Source organism: Pithys albifrons, chromosome 5 (assembly GCF_047495875.1).
Source record: "Pithys albifrons albifrons isolate INPA30051 chromosome 5, PitAlb_v1, whole genome shotgun sequence".
Classification (NCBI taxonomy): Eukaryota; Metazoa; Chordata; class Aves; order Passeriformes; family Thamnophilidae; genus Pithys; species Pithys albifrons.
Window position 1 is genome coordinate 76,688,328 of NC_092462.1, and position 19,623 is coordinate 76,707,950.

Here is a 19,623-nt window from a genome sequence, read left to right on the forward strand (position 1 = left end):
TGAAGAGTTGGACTCGATGGTCCTTGGGGGTCCTTCCAGCTCAGAATAGTCTGGGAAAGGGGAACATTCCAGCTGGGAGTGTCCTGGTTCTGGCCCAGGACACCACCATGGGCTCCAGAACATGCTCCTGGTTGTGTGGGATGGACCAGACCAGGCAGGACACACTTCCCAAGGGCAGACCAGGTGGGAAGGACCCTGGGATGGGCAGCAGGTCGGGTGGGAGCAGACAGGTTGGCCCCAGCCCTCCCATCAGCTCCCACTTGGGCTTCTCCAGCTCCTCAGCAACCCCATGTCCAGGAGTTTTCTGGGAGCAGGGATTGCTCTGAGCTTTTTAAACCAACATTTTAGGAACTTTTGGCCCTGGGTGGGAGGACAAAGAGCTTTCTATAAGATGTGACAGGACAAGCTACTGGTGGGAGCTTCAGCTGCAGCTGTTCCAGAGTGGAGACGGGGTGGGCTGGGAGTAATTAGGTAATCACTGGAGTAATTGGCTTCTGTCTCCTTCCCCTTTGCCCCATAAATAAAGCTCTGGCGGTGCCCTGGCTGTGCTGGGAGTGTTGGAGCAGGGGCTGGTGCTCCTCAAACCCTTCCTGTGATGACCTCCAAAGGCAAGTGAGGGCTGGAGGAATTAATAGAACTGTGCAGTTGGCTGGAAAATGTGAGTGTGCAGCCCCAGGCCGTGTCCCTTCGGAGCAGCCCGAGGATCTGAGGCTCCTTCCCGTCCCTCTGGAGCTTTGTGGCTCTGCTCTCTTCCTGCTCCTGCCTCTGTCCTGCCAACAACCATTTCATCAAAATCCCAGCATGTGCTCATGCCCATCCCAGGTCCTGTCACCTCCCCAGCCCCTCCTTGAGCTGAAGGGGCTGATGTGTCTGAGCTGAAGGGGCTGATGTGTCACCTCCTCCCCTTCCCTTTCCAACCCCCCTTTGCCTTTATAATTCCCTATTTCATAGCAGGGAAGGTCATTTCCTTTTGGGATTTCTTTTCTCCCCCCTCCCTTTGCTTCCATTTCTTTGCAATTCATGTGTGATTTATGGCTCTCAGCGAAGAGCTGCACCACCCCTGGAGGGAGATGATGTGGCTCTCTGGGCTCCACCAGGAGCAGGGAGCTGGTTTTTTTGGGTGGCCTCACGGGAGGTCACTCGGACTCCGTGTTCTTTCCACCCGGCCCCGGCCCCGAGTCTCACGTTACTCACTTGGTTTTAACTGCAGCTGAACTCTTGGAAAGTTTCTTTTTAAAGGTCGTGTGTGAGAGCACAGAAAAGGTGTGTGAGTGTGTGTGTTTTTGCATCAATGGGCTTTTGTTTTTTCCCCTTTTTTTCTCTTTTTTTTTTTTTTTTCCCTTTCCCCTCTGAACACCGAATGGAATTTTATATCTGGAAACACAGAATGGTCTCGCGTCCCCTGGTTCTGCTTGGAATCTTTAACCTCCAAAGCTCAACCCCAGGCCCTTCCAAGGGGATGTTGAGGCAGAATTCAGTTAAAAGGAATTGTGTGAACTGTTGGGATATCACTAAATAACATTTACAGGAATTATTTCAAATGAGATGGGAGAAAATGATGCATTTCCAGGTGGGGTTTTGTACCTTTTTTTCTAGATGATTTTTAGGGGCCCTGGAAGATCCCCAGCTTTGGTTTTAACTGGGATTTAACCACCTTGGGTGCCTGTCTGGTGCTGGTCCATTAATGGAATGGAATAAAATAGAATATTTTCGAAGCCAAAGCTCTGAGAAGGTTTAAAACCCCTGTCAGTGACTAAAGAAGCTCCAAAAGGGCTGGAGAGGGACTGGGGACAAGGCCTGGAGGGACAGGACACAGGGAATGGCTTCCCAATGCCAGAGGGCAGGGATGGGTGGGATATTGGGAAGGAATTGGTGTCTGGGAGGGTGGGCAGGGCCTGGCACAGGTTGGGCAGAGAAGCTGTGGCTGCCCCATCCCTGGGAGTGTCCCAGGCCAGGCTGGACAGGGCTTGGAGCACCCTGGGCTGGTGGGAGGTGTCCCTGCCCATGGCAGGGGTGGCACTGGGTGGGCTTTAAGGTCCCTTCCAACCCAAACCATTCCAGGATTCTGGAGCCCCTCTGGGCTGGAGCCAGGCTGGGAGAGCTGGGGGGGTCACCTGGAGAAGAGAAGGCTCCAGGGACACCTGAGAGCCCCTGGCAGGGCCTGAAGGGGCTCCAGGAGAGCTGGAGAGGGACTGGGGACAAGGCCTGGAGGGACAGGACACAGGGAATGGCTTCCCACTGCCAGAGGGCAGGGATGGGTGGCAGGACATGGGCTGAAGCTGCACCAGGGGAGGGGCAGGTTGGACATGAGGAAGAATTTCCTCACAGAAAGGGGGGTTGGGCATTGGAAGGGGCTGCCCAGGGAGGTGGTGGAGTCCCATCCCTGGAGGTGTCCAAGGAAAGGCTGGAGGTGGCACTTGGTGCCATGGGCTGGTCTCCAAGGTTGTGTTTGGCCACAGGTTGGACTCGATGATCTTGGAGGTCTTTTTCAAGCCAAATAATCGTGTGAGATGGAAGATTAAAGAGAAATCCTTGTCTGGGAGGGTGGGCAGGGCCTGGCACAGGTTGGGCAGAGCAGCTGTGGCTGCCCCATCTCTGGAAGTGTCCCAGGCCAGGTTGGACAGGTCTTGGAGCACCCTGGGCTGGTGGGAGGTGTCCCTGCCCATGGCAGGGGGTTGGAACCAGCTGATCTTTGCAGTCCTTTCCAACCCAAACCATTCTAAGGAGGGTTCACACCCCAATTTTAGACCTCTGTGGTGAAAACATCAAAGTTGGACTTCTCAGTGCATCCAATTCCCTGCTGGAATTCTCGATAGAAAGTGTCTGAAACCCTAAAATACATCCTAATGTATCTTCCCAAGTGTTGTGATCATAACTTACAGTACCTTGATGTTCTGTCTGTACATTTAAAAATGATTGACTGTGGCAGCAAAAAGGCCTTAAAGTGAGGGAAAGGCAAAAGCCTTTCTGGCAAATATTTCTTGTTGAAGGTCTCCCTCTGCACTTGCACATGAGAGGTTTGCAATTTATCCCAGGTAGAGATGAACATTTCCCTTTACAACAGGTGATCACCCCCCCAATCCTCACTCACAGCATCTTCCTGACTGTTGATTTGTTGATTTTCATCCATGTGGGAGTTTGAGATGGTAAAACACAAATGATAAAGGGGGAGCTCAAGAACTGTACTAGAGGGAGGGAGGGTCAGGGAAACTCTGTGGCTGAAACCTCCATGGACTGTGGGTTTTTTTTAAGTACATCTGCAGTGGAGAGACACAAAACTGGGGCCTGGAGGGTGGGTTTGGCTCCCACAGCCCTCTGAGGCTTCACACTTGGTCACTCTCTGGGTGGCTTTGAATCATCGTCATCGAATCACAGACTGGTTTGGGGTGGAATGGACCTTAAAGACCATCCAGTTCCACCCCGTGCCATGGGCAGGGATGCCACTGACTGTCCATCACCAACACCAAGAGTTGGTCCTTTCACAGTGGGACAGTGAAGGTCAGGATGAGGGTTCCACGATGGAGACTTTGGGAAAGGGCTGGATCAGACTCTTCTCAATCAGCTTCCCAATATGGAATTAAATTAAGGTGAGGCTGAATCCCAGGATGTGCTGAGCTGGGAGGGACCCCCAAGGACCATCCAGTCCAACCCTCAGCCCTGCACAGCCACCCCAACAATCCCCCCCTGTGCCCCAGAGCATCATCCCAACCCTCCTGGAGCTCTGGCAGCCTTGGGGCCGTGCCCACTGCCCTGGGGAGCCTGGGCAGTGCCCACCACCCTCTGGGGGAAGAGCCTTTCCCTGAGATCTCACCTGAGCCTGCCCTGGCACAGCTCCAGCCCTTCCCTGGGTGCTGTCCCTGCCCTGGCACAGCTCCAGCCCTTCCCTGTGCCCTGTCCCTGCCCTGGCACAGCTCCAGCCATTCCCTGTGCCCTGTCCCTGCCGTGGCACAGCTCCAGCCCTTCCCTGTGCCCTGTCCCTGCCCTGGCACAGCTCCAGCCCTTCCCTGTGCCCTGTCCCTGCCCTGGCACAGCTCCAGCCCTTCCGTGGGTGCTGTCCCTGCCCTGGCACAGCTCCAGCCCTTCCCTGTGCCCTGTCCCTGCCCTGGCACAGCTCCAGCCCTTCCCTGTGCCCTGTCCCTGGTTCCACAGAGCAGAGATGGAACTGCAGACCCAGATGAGTCTCCCCTCAATCTTTTCTTCTCCAACCAAACAAGCCAAGTGCCCTCAGTGTCCTCACACACTTCTCCTCAGGGCCCTTCCCCACCCTCCTTTGGACACTCCCAACAGCTTTACATCTTCCTTACATTGTGGTGCCCAAACCTGCCCCCAGGGTCAAGGTAGGGCCACTCCAGAGCAGAGCAGAGTGGGACAATCCCCTTCCTTGACCACCACCTGGAATCCCACACTGATGTTGAGGAGTGAGGACTCTAAAACCCAAACATTTCCTGAGCCTTTGAGGCAGCAGCTCCAACAATCAATTCCCTCACACTAAGAAAATTTCCTTTTAATGCTCTAAGAGCAACATCCAAATGGCCTCACCTGTGTCCTCCAGTCCCTGTTCCTACTCCATGTTCTCCTCCAGCACTCAGCAAAGTCAATGCTTGTCTTTCTTCAGCCTCTTGGAACCTGGGCCAGGCCTTTAGGGGCTTTTTTCCCTCATTATAAATATATCCACGTGTATTTGTTCTGCAGTATCGTGTTTGGCTGTTTGTTATGGCATGACCAGCTCCTCTTGCAGCGTGAGGAGCACAGTTTGATCTGGCATGGGGGCTGTGTTTAGTCTACATTCCCATACACCTTCTCCTTGACCAATATTTGTCCAATTACAGCTTTGTTTTGCTCTTGAGGGAAAGGTTGTTCTTTGGATGTGCTTTGGATGGTGGTGAACACGTTGAGCAACCCCCCCCCCCAAGAGCCCAGATTTGCTTCTTGGGTGCTCAGGAAATGCAGGGCCAGTTGTTGGACCCCATGGACCAAATTCCTGTCTCTGCTCATGGCCAGGAAGAGATTGAGGGAAAGGAGTTATGTTGGGGGTTGTGAACCTGAGCCAGCTGTGCCCAGGTGGGCAAGAAGGTCACTGATACCTGGTTTGTGTCATAGTGTGGCTACAGGACCAGGGAGGTGTTTGGCACTCTCTGCTGGCACTGCTGAGGTCACACCCTGAGTCCTGTGTCCAGTTCTGGGCTCCTGTGACAAGAAAGTCATGGAGGGGCTGGAGGGTGTCCAGGGAAGGGAATGGGGCTGGAGCAGCTGAGGGAGCTGGGGGGGCTCAGCTGGAGCAAAGGAGGCTCAGGGAGCACCTTCTGGCTCTGCAATCCCTGCCAGGAGGGGGAGCCGGGACAGGGGGTCGGGCTGTGCCCCAGGGCACAGGGACAGGAGCAGAGGGCACGGCCTCAGGCTGGGCCAGGGCAGGGCAGGGGGCACAGCAGCAGGAATTGCTGCATGGAAAGGGTGGGCAGGCACTGGCAGGGGCTGCCCAGGGAGGGTTGGAGTGTCCAGCCCTGGAGGTGCCCAAGGCAGGACTGGCCGTGGCACTGAGTGCTCTGGGGTGGGGGACAAGGTGGGCATCGGACGCAGGGTGGGCTCCATGGGCTGGGAGGGCTTTTCCAAGGTGGGCATTGGGCACAGGGTGGACTCCAGAGGCTGGCAGGGCTTTGCCAAGGTGGGCATTGGGCACAGGGTGGGCTCCATGGGCTGGGAGGGCTGTGCCAAGGTGGGCATTGGGCACAGGGTGGGCTCCAGAGGCTGGGAGGGCTTTGCCAAGGTGGGCATTGGGCACAGGGTGGGCTCCATGGGCTGGGAGGGCTTTGCCAAGGTGGGCATCGGGCACAGGGTGGGCTCCAGGGGCTGGGAGGGCTTTGCAAAGGTGGACATCGGGCACAGGGTGGGCTCCAGAGGCTGGGAGGGCTTTGCCAAGGTGGGCATTGGGCACAGGGTGGGCTCCAGAGGCTGGGAGGGCTGTGCCAAGGTGGGCATCGGGCACAGGGTGGGCTCCATGGGCTGGGAGGGCTTTTCCAAGGTGGGCATCGGGCACAGGGTGGGCTTCATGGGCTGGCAGGGCTTTGCCAAGGTGGGCATCGGGCACAGGGTGGGCTCCAGGGGCTGGCAGGGCTGTGCCAATCTCAGTGTTTCTGGGACTCTCTGTGTACGGAGGTTAAACCAGATGACCTTTAATGGTCCCTTCCAGCCCAAACTACTCTATGAAAGGTTGATAGAAATGGGGTTGGTGCAGATGGAAACTTTCTGGCTAATCCTTAGGTCAGGTCCATGTGCACTTTAGGGAGGTCCTGGCCTGGTGGAGCACCAGGATTATTCTGTAGTCACTGATGGACCTGGTCCCCACCAGATTTTCTTGTCCTCTTCTGAAGTGGGTCTTCCTCTGCTGGTGTGGCTTGTAAAGCACTTATGGAGTGAGGGCTCTGGGTGGGGAAGGGGAGGGAGCAGGGCCAGCAGAGCTGCTGGTTGAGCTCCAAGGGCTGGGCTGGTGACCACAAAACCGCAGAGCCTCATCCCAGGCCCAGTGGAGGATGGCGTGGGTGTCCTGGGCTGCCACCACGTCCTGGGGCTGGACACCACGGCATCATTTCCCAGCCCAGAGCTCAGGCTGTGGCTGTTCTGAGCCATCAGCTCCTCCTGCACGAGTTTATTTAGAAACAGAGACCCAGCAGCAGCTGAATTGCTTTTGCAGGAGTCTCATTAAGGCCTTATTGCATCTATTAATAAAGCAGAACGTTTCCTCTGCTGGATGGTGATCACTGGGTGGGTGCCCTCGATGGGGACCTGGTGGACCAATCCAGAGCCAGCCAATTAATGGATCAGGTTACTCTTATAGAATTACCCAGTGTTTGTCCATGGAAAACCAGAGAAATGGAGCTGGAGAGAGCCCAGGGCCATCCTGCTGGTGGAGTTACCTGCTGGGAGGGGACAATTTATGGGAAAGGCCCTCAGGAGCAGTTCATGAGGCTTTACAGGGCTTGGGATGTTGGAGATGTCTGAGACACCCAGAGAGGTTTCATGAGAGTGTCAGTACCTGCTGCTGCTGATAAAGCACTTGAGATCCACCAGGACTAATTAATCAGGGAGTCCTTTCTCCCTCCCCTCTCCAGAACCGCCCATGCCTGTGACAGGTGCTGGTCCACAGTCCCTTCTCTCTCCCTGGGGTGAGGTGACCACTGCAGGTCCCTTCCACTCCAGGTTCTTCAAGGATTCCTTCAAAATGGAGTTTAACTGGGAACTGCCCCACTCTCCTCTCTCTCCTGCTGGGTTCTAAACCATCCCTAAGTCTGTGTAGATAAACTCCACAGGGCTTTGGTCCATGACCATGGGTGGATCTGGTGTAACCCACCCCAAGGCAGGACAGAAAGGTGCATTTATGTGCAAAGAAGCCTCTCCCTGCACACAGGACATGGCTGGGACACACATCCCACCTGCCAGGGCTTACCTGGACCCTGCTGAGCTCCTCAGTGCCTCAGTTTCCCCCTTTGCCCTGTGGGAGAGTCCAGCAGGTCCTGCTCTTGCAGGTGGGAGAGGTGGGGCAGGTCTTGGAAGGGGATCAGCAGTTTGGTGCCCAACCCTCTCTCTCAACCCTTCTGTTAATTGGGGCAACATCCCCCTCTGGGAACATCAGACTCTCCAAGCCAAAAGGGTGAAATTTTGGTGCTTTGACCCCAAACTCACAAATGAAATCCATAAATTTGAATCTGTTTCTACTTTTAAAATAAGCCAGAAAAGGGACTGGACAACTGAGTTTTGAAGCCCTTCCAGACCTGCCCCTGAGCTCTGCACAAACATTGTTTTATTTCTATTGACCTGCTGTCAATTTTCATTTTAGAGTTTTCCATTAAAAATAGAAAAAAAAAAACAACCAATCAGGCCAACATATTTCAGGTGGATGAAGGAGAACCCAGAGCTGGTTTCTGGACCATCCCTCAGTCCTTCTGAAGATGGGAAGCTCAGGAGGAAGCAAAGCATCCTCTTCTCCAGGTATAATCCCAGGATTACTGGGAGCTAATATTGATTTCCTTCTCATTTTGATGGGATGTTATCAAGCCACCTTAGACATCCTCTCCTGGTCTCACTTCTTAATGGGAATCATGGAATCATTTAGGTTGGGAAAGACCCTTAAGACCAAGTCCAACCATTCCCCAGCACCCAAACCCACCATTAACCCACATCCCCAAGTGCCACATCCACAGGGCTTTTAACTCCTCCCAGGAATGAGGACTCCACCCCTGCCCTGGACAGCCCATTCCACTGCCTGACCACCCTTTGGGTGGAGAAAGTCTTCCTGATGTCCAACCTAAACCTCAGCAGACAAGGAAGAGGCCAAGCCTTGTGAAGACCCAACGTAAGTTCTTTTCAGGGGATATTTTATAAAGCCCAAGTTATGGGAATTTCACTAAGGCTGAATTCAAAGTCCCTGAAATTCTTTTTACTGAGTGACATGACGGTGAAAGAAAATAATCTGGTGGTCTGATGGGTGATGGGGTGGAAAACTTTGCCCAAAGGAGTTCCTGTGGTCAGCAGAGGTGAGTTGGTGCCCCTGGTTTATGGTTGGCACAACTCCACCTAAATCTCAGCCACTCTCAGTACAACTGACCTGGTCTTGCCCAGTTTTAGGACCTGCCACTTTTGGGTCTGCATCCTCCCCTCTGGAAACCCCTTTATCCTAAAATTGTCCCTATAAAATCACAGGAGGAATAAGGAATTTTGAGTCTCATGTGGGTTCTCAGTGAGTCTCATCTGGTTTTTTGAGGGTGATAAGGTTAAAGAGAAGAGTTTTGCTCTACTTAAGCAATGTCTGCTCTTCAAAGAACTGCTGCCAGAGCAAATTAGGGAGATGTTTTTAAGAGGAGGGTTTATTAAATTGAGCAAGCCCTACATGTGCAGGGGCAGGCTGGGGAAATGCATCTCTGCCAACTCCCACAGCCTTCCAGATCCATCAGGTTTATGGCCAGGAAGGGACATTAAATCATCCTGTCCCATCTCTTGAACACACACAGGGCTTAAATGTCACCCTTCTACCTCTGGGTCAGGCCCTGCCATATGAACCCAGCACCTCTTCCAGGAGAACTTCCCATCCAGGGAAACTTCCCATCTTGAGGAAATCAGGCAGTGGAGAATCCATCGCTCCCCTCCGCGCTCTGGCTGCTTCCTCACCCTCCCTGGCTGTTCTACCTGGAATTTGTCTGACTCTCAGCCATTCATTCTCCTTCTGCCTTTCACCACCAGGCTAAAGAGTCCTGCAGGACCCACTTTTCCCCTCTTGGGGTGTCATCAAACCAGTGCTGGGTTTCACTGTTGGATGAGCTGAGTGGAAGTCACTGAGCTCCTGATGCCTCTTGCTGCTTCATGAATCATTTCCCTCGGTGTTTTCCTCCCAGTCATTCACTGACACATCTTTTTAAAAGTATGGGACACAAACTCTGCCCAGATTTGCCTTGCCCATCTTGGTGGTGGAGAAAACACTGAGGAAAACTCGTCTCCCCCAAACATCTTCATCTGTAGATCACATTCAGTCTCTCCCTCGCACAGGTTTGTGATGGGGACCCATGACCAGGTGATTTGGCTCCTTTGGACCTTAAATCTTTGGTGGAGTGGCTGTTTTGGGGAGATGTTGTGGCTGCCCCAACCCTGGGAGTGTCCCAGGCCAGGTTAGACAGGGCTTGGAGCACTCTGTACTGCTGGAAAGTGTCCCTGCCCGTGGCAGGGGGTCAAACTGGATGGGATTTGAGGTCCCTTCCAACCCAAACCATTCCAGGATTCTGGAGCCAGGCTGGGAGAGCTGGGGGGTCACCTGGAGAAGAGAAGGCTCCAGGGACACCTGAGAGCCCTTGGCAGGGCCTGAAGGGGCTCCAGGAGAGCTGGAGAGGGACTGGGGACAAGGCCTGGAGGGACAGGACACAGGGAATGGCTTCCCACTGGCAGAGGGCGGGGATGGGTGGGATATTGGGAAGGAATTGGTGGGTGGGAGGGTGGGCAGGCCCTGGCCCAGGGTGGGCAGAGAAGCTGTGGCTGCCCCATCCCTGGGAGTGTCCCAGGCCAGGTTGGACAGGGCTTGGAGCACCCTGGGCTGGTGGGAGGTGTCCCTGCCCAAGGCAGGGGTGGCACTGGATGGGCTTTACGGTTCCTTCCAACCCAGCCCATTCCATGATTCTGAAGCCCCTCTGGGCTGGAGCCAGGCTGGGAGAGCTGGGGAGTCACCTGGAGAAGAGAAGGCTCCAGGGACACCTGAGAGCCCCTGGCAGGGCCTGAAGGGGCTCCAGGAGAGCTGGAGAGGGACTGGGGACAAGGCCTGGAGGGACAGGACACAGGGAATGGCTTCCCACTGCCAGAGGGCAGGGCTGGGTGGGATATTGGAAAGGAATTCTTCTCTGTGAGAGTGGTGAGGGGCTGGACTGGAATTCCCAGAAAAGCTGTGGCTGCCCCATCCCTGGGAGTGTCCCAGGCCAGGTTGGACAGGGCTTGGAGCACCCTGGGCTGGTGGGAGGTGTCCCTGACAATGGCAGGGGTGGGATGGGATGGGCTTTCAGACCCTTCCAATCCAAAGCATTCCATGATTCCGTGTCTCCAGCACCTCTGCTCTGTGGGGAGTGATGTGGGGTCTCATCTCCCAGACTTCCAGCTGGCTCCTGGTCCTGCCTTGTTCTTGTTGCAGTTCCTACTCCTCCCAGGCCTTTAAATGTTGTGGGGAAAAGTGAATTTGCCAAACCTGGTTTATTTATCTGTGAGTTATCAGAAGGAAAACGTGGACACAGACTGGGATTGGCGGAAATCCAGGAGAGGATGGGCGAGAAGATGGTGCCATTGGGCCAGAAATTGGTGCTTGATGACATGGGAGATGTTCACCCTCATGCTGTGCCCCCTGAGGAACCTGGATCCAGGAGGTTCTCCAGAGCTTCTCCATTGGCAGAGCAAACCAGCTGGATGCTCCCAGCAGGAAGGTGTGTGCTGATGTCCCAGATGATGTTCTCCAGCTCTATGGTCAATTTGCCTCCCCTACATCACAGTTTAGTCACCACAACTTGCACAAACCCATGAGAATTAACTTTCCAGCAGGCTGGAAAATCCTATTTTTCCTTCAGGAAAGCTCTTCAGGTTCATCCATGCTGAGGACCTGCTCCTGTGCTGGGAAGGGATACAAGAGGATGGATAAAATCCATTCATCTCTTTGGGGAAACAACAGTTTAATGGACAAATCTTTGTCATGCTTGTCTGAGGGTGGATGAAATCTCCACCATGGTGTGGATTTCATGAAGCTCATTTCTGGAGCTCAGGAAGTGGCCAGAGAAGGTCCAGATCATTGGGAATATTTTCTCACCCAGCTCCAAGAGGGGAAAGGAGCAGGCAGCAGGAGCCAGAGATGCTCTGCAGTGGGGCTGAGAACCCCAGGGAGGTTCACACAGAAGAGAGGTGGCTTCTCTGTGAATTAAAAGAGGGGAAAACCCAGAAACTGGATATGGTCAGCCCCATGGGGAGGACACCTAAACACAGGGAAGGTGCAGAGGAGTTTCCATGAGCCCAAAACACCAGCTGAGTTCAGAAATGCCACTTGTCCCTCCAGAATGAACTCAAGGAATGTCCTCCCTTTGCAGTTGTGGTTTATTTACTGTCTGGGTGCTACAGTTGAGGTGGGAAAATATTCCAGGTTTGGCTGACCCTTGTGCTTGGAAAGAGAGGGTCACACCAGCTCTGGCTGCATTTTTATGGATCTCCAGCTGTGGGAGAGGAGTTAATGTGCTGGTGGGATAAATTCCTGCAGTGATGAAGGGGAATGTCCCAGCAGTTCCATCAGCAGCCCTGGGAGTGTTCAAAAAACCTGTGGATGTGGCACTTGGGGACGTGGGTCAGTGGTGGCCTTGGCAGTGCTGGGGGAAGGTTGGACTGGATGATCTCAGAGGGCTTGGTTGAAATATCCAGGGCTAATTTTAAGTGTGAAGGTGCAAAGATGGCAGGTACAAGCCCAACTTCTGGAACATAAAACTCTCATTTCCCTCATTCTGCTCCTTCCAACAGGGTTTTCCCTTCTGTTTTTTTTTTTTTCCCAAACACCTTTGACCCCTCTCAGCGGTGCCCCAGGAGATTTCAGGCCTCCAAAATCCTCAGCTTTGTCATCCCTTGCAGCTGGTAGAGCATCCCATGGTCATGAACCCTTAGAGGGGGTGTCCTAATTGTCCCCTTCCTATCCCATGAGTCAGGCAATGGCTCCCAGTCCTGCCCACAAACCTGGAGAATGTTTTGGTGCCCCAACATCCTCCGAGCTGTTTGGTTTATTCTCAAGGAAAACAAACCTCTCCAAGGCATGTTAAAATAAGGTCTCAGCGTGGCCACAAAGTCCAGCCTGAGAAGGCTGGGAAACCCCAAGCTGAACTGTGGTTGTGTGGTTTCCATGTGAGTCCTTTTGGTGTGGAAATGGTGTTCCCGTCTGGAATGACACGGCAGGAGCCCATCAAAGGGCAGCTGTTCCCTCCCCGAGCAGCTCTTTAATAACCCATTTGCAGTTTGTTGACCAAGAGCAGCTGCAGGTCACAAGTTTTAGGTCAGTGGTTGGTCCCAGCTTTGTCCACCTGAGGCTCCACAAGTGACCTTGACCATGGAGATTGTGCAAATATGGAAAAAGTTGTCGGCACAGGGAGGCAGCAGCACTTTGGAGAGGGGAAATGTAAGAGGTTGGAAATTCTTAGAGGGTTGGGACACTCCTCCTGTGGGGAAAGGCTGGGAGAGCTGGGGATGTTCAGCCTGGAGAGGAGAAGGCTCTGGAGAGACCTTGTTGCAGCCTTTCAGTACTTGAAGGGGCTCCAAGAGAGGTGGGGAGGAGTTTTGGACAAGGCACGGAGTGACAGGACAAAGGAGAGTGGATATAAACTGACTGACAGTAGGTTCAGATGGAATATTGGGAAGGAATTGCTGGCTGGGAGGGTGGGCAGGCCCTGGCACAGGTTGGGCAGAGAAGCTGTGGCTGCTCCATCCCTGGGAGTGTCCAAGGTTGGACAGGGCTTGGAGCACCCTGGGCTGGTGGGAGGTGTCCCTGCCCATGGCTGGGCTGGCACTGGGTGGGCTTTAAAGTCCCTTCCAACCCAAACCATTCCAGGATTCTGGATCTCTCTGGGCTGGAGCCAGGCTGGGAGAACTGTGGGGTCACCTGGAGAAGAGAAGGCTCCAGGGACACCTGAGAGCCCCTGGCAGGGCCTGAAGGGACTCCAGGAGAGCTGGAGAGGGAGTGGGAACAAGGGATGGAGGGACAGGACACAGGGAATGGCTTTCCACTGCCAGAGGGCAGGGCTGTGTGGGATATTGGGAAGGAATTTCTGGCTGGGAGGGTTGGCAGGGGCTGGTACAGGTTGGGCAGAGCAGCTGTGGCTGCCCCATCCCTGGGAGTGTCCCAGGCCAGGTTGGATGGGCTTTGGAACACCCTGGGCTAGTGGAAAGTCACCCTGGGACAGTGATTAAAAGAGCATTTTCTTCTGCTCAATGTCTGTTTTGGGAGTGTTTGTGCCAGGACTGAGTCTCCTGGTGATGGGGCAGGTGGGGTTTGCAGGAAGAGGAGCCTGACCCTGCACCCCCATCCCAACCTTGGTGTTCTCGGGGAGAGACTTTCCCAAGGCCCTGCTCTGAGTGGGGATGGTGTGTCTGTGTGTCTGGAGTGCCTCTCTCTGTGTGACTGTTCTTCTTGCTGGTGCAATACCAGGGGACCAGGGGCTGCCCAGCACTGTCCCACCCGTGGGTGAGGGTGCTGGGGACACCTCCCATGTGCCTGTGCTGGCGTGTGCAAGGAACACGTGACACCGAACACGCTTGTGCACGTGGCTGGGTCTGTTGGGCACTCCTGGATCCTTTGGGGGGTTGCTGAATTGGGCAGGGGGTTTGTGCAGCTAATCCTGGTTGCACCCATCCAAGAGCTGCTGGAGCTGGACTCTCCCTCTGGGCATTGGCCTGTGGTGCCCTTGGCTGTTCTACCCTTGCTGTCACCAGGGCGGGTTCCACAGGGCACCAGTTGGGCCCTATGCCCTCCAACATCTTCATAAATGACTTGGATGCAAGACTGGAGGGGGGTCCTGAGCACCCCTGGGCTGGGAGCTGGCCCTTGGCTAAGTCCCAGTTTGAGGAGTGTTTTGGGATGGGGTGGGTGTGGTTTGATGTGGGGGTTTTGTGCTGATACTGAGCAAGTTTGCAGGTGACACAAAGCTCAGAGGAGCTGCTGGCTGGGGCAGCCTCACCTGGAATGTTGGGACAGTTTGGGGCAACACAATATTCCAAACATACTGAGCCACTGGAGAGTGTCCAAAGGAGGGCAACAAAGGTGGGGAAGGGCCTGGAGGGGAAGAGGGGGAGGACACTGAGGGCACTTCCCAGGCACTCAGCAATAGGACAAGGGGGCACGATGGGCTCAAGCTCTGCCAGGGGAAATTGAAGTTGGAGATGAGAAAAAACTTCTTTGCAGAGAGAGTGCTCAGGGATTGGAATGGGCTGCCCAGAGAGGGGGTGGATTCCCCATCCCTGGAGGGTTTTCAGCTGAGCTTGGCCGTGACACTGAGTGCCATGATCTGGTAAAGGGACTGGAGTTGGACCAAGGGTTGGGTTTGATGATCTGGGAGGTCTTTTCCAACCCAATCCATTCTGTGATTCTGTGATTTGTGTGTTCAGCTGGAGAAGAGGAGACTGAGGGGAGACCTCATTGCAGGTCCAACTTCCTCAGCAGGGGCAGAGGAGGAGCAGGCCCTGAGCTCTGCTGTGTGGGACCAGGGTCAGCACCCAGGGAAGGGCTGGAGCTGTGCCAGGGCAGGGACAGCACCCAGGGAAGGGCTGGAGCTGTGCCAGGGCAGGGACAGCACCCAGGGAATGGCTGGAGCTGGGACAGGGCAGGGACAGCACCCAGGGAAGGGCTGGAGCTGTGCCAGGGCAGGGACAGGGCACAGGGAAGGGCTGGAGCTGTGCCAGGGCAGGGACAGCACCCAGGGAAGGGCTGGAGCTGTGCCAGGGCAGGGACAGCACCCAGGGAAGGACTGGAGCTGTGCCAGGGCAGGGACAGCACCCAGGGAAGGGCTGGAGCTGTGCCAGGGCAGGGACAGCACCCAGGGAAGGACTGGAGCTGTGCCAGGGCAGGGACAGGGCACAGGGAATGGCTGGAGCTGTGCCAGGGCAGGGACAGCACCCAGGGAAGGGCTGGAGCTGTGCCAGGGCAGGGACAGCACCCAGGGAATGGCTGGAGCTGTGCCAGGGCAGGGACAGGGCACAGGGAAGGGCTGGAGCTGTGCCAGGGCAGGGACAGCACCCAGGGAATGGCTGGAGCTGGGACAGGGCAGGGACAGCACCCAGGGAAGGGCTGGAGCTGTGCCAGGGCAGGGACAGCACCCAGGGAAGGGCTGGAGCTGTGCCAGGGCAGGCTCAGGTGGGATCTCGGGGAAAGGCTCTTCCCCCAGAGGGTGGTGGGCACTGCCCAGGCTCCCCAGGGCAGTGGGCACGGCCCCAAGGCTGCCAGAGCTCCAGGAGGGTTGGGATGATGCTCTGGGGCACAGGGTGTGACCCTTGAGGATGTTCCTGTGCAGGGCTGAGGGTTGGACTGGATAGTCCCTTCCAGCTCAGGCTATCCCCTGTTTGTGTGGGTTGTTGGATCCAAACTCTGCCGCTGGATGTTGGATCTGTCCCTGGGCACCGGGCTCTTGGCAGTGCTTCCCTGCTGCCCTCTGCAGGCAACCACCCCATTCCCGGCTCAGCCCACCCCGCATCCCCTGGGAAACATTCCTAACCTTGCTGGCCACGCTTGCCCCCTCCCGGGACCCCAAAATAACCACGGTCTGTCCAGCCAGAGCCCGAGGGCAGCCGGGCACTGCGGCAGCCGTCGGAGCCAGTTGTGCCAAAGGGCACCGCAGCTTCCCGGGCAGCTCTGCCAGGGTTTGGCTGCGGCCGCCGGGGCGGTGCGTGGGATGTAGAGATGTGAGTCAGCCCGGGAGCGACTCCTAGGGCTTGGCACACGCTGCCAGCGGGGAATCGGTGCCCGCTGGGTGAGGGTGGGGGGTGCGGGCGCTGCCCCAGCCGCCAAGGTGCCTTCCAAGGGGGAGAGCTCCTGGAGGAACGCGGTTGGCGCTGCGGTGATCGCTGTGGGCAATGCCAAGCGCTGCTCTCAGAGAATCACAGAACGGATTTGGTTGGAAAAGACCTCCCAGATCATCAAGTCCAACCCTTGGGCCAACTCCAGGCCCTTTACCAAATCATGGCACTCAGTGTCACGGCCAAGCTCAGCTGAAAACCCTCCAGGGATGGGGAATCCACCCCCTCTCTGGGCAGCCCATTCCAATCCCTGAGCACTCTCTCTGCAAAGAAGTTTTTGCTGCTCTCCAACTTCAATTTCCCCTGGCAGAGCTTGAGCCCATCGTGCCCCCTTGTCCTATTGCTGAGTGCCTGGGAGAAGAGACCAACACCCAGCTGGCCACAACTTCCCTTCAGGCACTTCCAGACAGTGCTGAGGTCACCTCTGAGCCTCCTCTTCTCCAGGCTGAACACCCCCAGCTCCCTCAGCCTCTCCCCACAGCACTTGTGCTCCACTCCCTTCTCCAGCCTCGTTGCTCTTCTCTTCTCACTTGAGTTGGAAGAGACCTCTGAGCTCATCAAGTCCAACCCTTGATCCAACCCCACTGGGATCACTCTGGCACTCTGTGCCCTGGGCTGGTGATCCCAGTGGGGTTGGATCAAGACATGGTGGATTCTCTGTCCCTGGAGGTGTTTCAGAGGACACTCAGTGCCACCTCCAGTCCCTTCTCCAGCCTCGTTGCTCTTCGCTGCTTTGAGAAGCTTTGCCACACACTGGCTGGACCTGAAGCTTTCTCTTCCCTCCGGGCAAATCCAGGTCACAGCCTGGTTTGCAGGATCTGCCTCCTGCTCCAACATCACCTTCAGGAGCCAGACCTGGAAACTGGGCTGATCCCTTCAATGCAGTGCCAGCCCAGGTTGGGGTGAGGGTGTGGAGAGTCTGGCTCTGACCTGGAGCAGCAGCATCTCAGGAACCAGGACCTGCAGCACCAGGACATTTATTAGAGGCAGTTCCAGACACTGTGACCTGATGGGATCCAGAGGAGCCCAAACAAAACTCCACGGGACGTTTGGGTTCTGAGTGCGCTGAGGAAACCAGGACATAAAAAAGGAGGAAGGACTTGAAACCCACCCCGTTCCTGCAACACTTCATTTTTTAGTTTCTTGGGCAGGGTTTCTATTTGGCATCTAATTAATCTCCAAAGGCACAAAAATCACGCAGTCTTGCAGTTCCACAGTGCCCTTTACCTGGGACTTTGGAAACACCTTGTTAGGAAAACGGGCTTTGCAATTATCTTGAGTGTCCAGATGGAAAAACTGAGCGGGGCTCTGTGTCTGTGCCAAGGCTCTCCCGCCAGTCGGTGGCAGAGGTGCGAATGAGGTGGGAAAGGCACTTCACAGAAAATCCCGGCTCAAGGAGAAGTGCAAGGCAGGATCACAGCTGAGCTTTCCAGGAGCAGCGCCGGCTCCGGCCCCGTTTCCCAGGGCTCAGCCTCACACTCCATAACTGTTCCAGAACTCCCCAGCAGCTCAGTAACACCACAGTGGCTTCATTTGTGGCTGCAAGTGGAGCTCGGGAGCCCTGATTGATGGGACCTGACTGCCCACCAGAGCCCACAGCCCTGGGTAAGGAGAACACCCCCTTCCACAGGACCTGTAAGCTGGAGGTGGGTTTGGGCTCCAGCAGGATGAGAAGATCCACCTTTTAGGCCTGGGGGGTTGACCAGGCACTCAGCAATAGGGCAAGGGGGCATGATGGGCTCAAGCTCTGCCAGGGGAAATTGAAGTTGGAGAGCAGCAAAAACTTCTTTGCAGAGAGAGTGCTCAGGGATTGGAATGGGCTGCCCAGAGAGGGGGTGGATTCCCCATCCCTGGAGGTTTTTCAGCTGAGCTTGGCCGTGGCACTGAGTGCCATGATCTGGTAAAGGGACTGGAGATGGACCAAGGGTTGGACTTGATGATCTGGGAGGTCTTTTCCAACCCAATCCATTCTGTAATTCTGATTCTATGACCTTCTAGGACTTGAAGTTCTGCATTGGTCACTGGGGTTGGATGCATCAAGTTTTCATGTATGTGGTGACTTTTTGTGGGTGAGTATCAAAGCTCTGCTCAGTGGGATGAAGGATGGGCTTGGCATGAGGGGTGGTGGGTCTGGGATGAAGGACGGGCTTGGCATGAGGGGTGGTGGGTCTGGGATGAAGGACGGGCTTGGCATGACGGGGGTGGGTCTGGAATGAAGGACAGGCTTGGCACAGGGACAGAGCAGTGAGCAGCCCCTGCCTGAATCCTGCTGAAGTGCTGCCTTTGCTGGTACCTTTGCACAGGTAGGAGGTGACTGCAGCTCTGGCAGAAGCCGGCGGCATGAAGGGTATCAGAGCTCTGCTCCAGCTCATGGAGATCTTGTGGAGCTGAGGGAGATGGGGAAGCAAAGAAGCACCCAAAGCTTTCTAAACCATCCACCTCTAAGGGAGGGCAAAGGCTGCAGAAAGGAGGGACAGCACAAGAAAGGGTTTCAGGAAAGCTGAAATGCCAGATCTGGGGTGGTGGGTCTGGGATGAAGGACGAGCTTGGCATGAGGGGTTGGTGGGTCTGGGATGAAGGACAGGCTTGGCACGAGGGGTGGTGGGTCTGGGATGAAGGACAGGCTTGGCACGAGGGGTGGTGGGTGTGGGATGAAGGATGGGCTTGGCGTGAGCGGGGTGGATCTGGGATGAAGGACGGGCTTGGCATGACGGGAGTGGGTCTGGGATGAAGGACAGGCTTGACACGAGGGGTTGGTGGGTCTGGGATGAAGGATGGGCTTGGCACGAGGGGTGGTGGGTCTGGGATGAAGGATGGGCTTGGCATGAGGGGTGGTGGGTCTGGGATGAAGGACGGGCTTGGCACAGGGACAGAGCAGTGAGCAGCCCCTGCCTGAGTCCTGCTGAAGTGCTGCCTTTGCTGGTACCTTAGCACAGGTAGGAGGTGACTGCAGCTCTGGCAGCAGCCGGGGGAGCGCCAATTGGAACCAGATGTCAGGAAGTGCGAGGCTGCGGGAACGTGTGGAAGGGCCCCCCGGCCATGGCGGCGCAGCCCCAACACTGGGGTCATTCACCGAGCAACCAACGGGGTCTGGCCCCTTCTCCACCACGGGATCCACCTCCAGGAGCTGCCCTGGGAAGGGCTGGCACAGGGAACCAGCGAGCTCCAGGTGAGAGGTGGGATGGATGGACCTGGGGTTGGCTCCTGTTGAGTTCCGAGGGCTTTGCCTCAGGCTGAGAGCCACAGCTCGGGAAAAAAGGAAAACTAAGGGAAAAGAGGGGCCAGGAGTTCTCCCTCTCCCTCAGCTTTGTGCTGGAACATCCAATAGAGCCTGGATGAGTTTTGGCTTCCACCTTTTCTCTTGGGGAGTGTTGTCTGTTGAACCATCAAGGCAATGAGGTTGTGGTGGGTCTGTAGATGTTCCAGGCCTTGAACAGGACTCCACTGAGCAGATTCTGTGGATCATCTGAAAGTTATGGTTGAAGCAAGAATATCTGGGGGAAATCTCCTTGTCTGGCTGTGGTAGGAGCTCAGACAGTTTGGATATGGATATTCTTGATGCTCCCACAATCATGA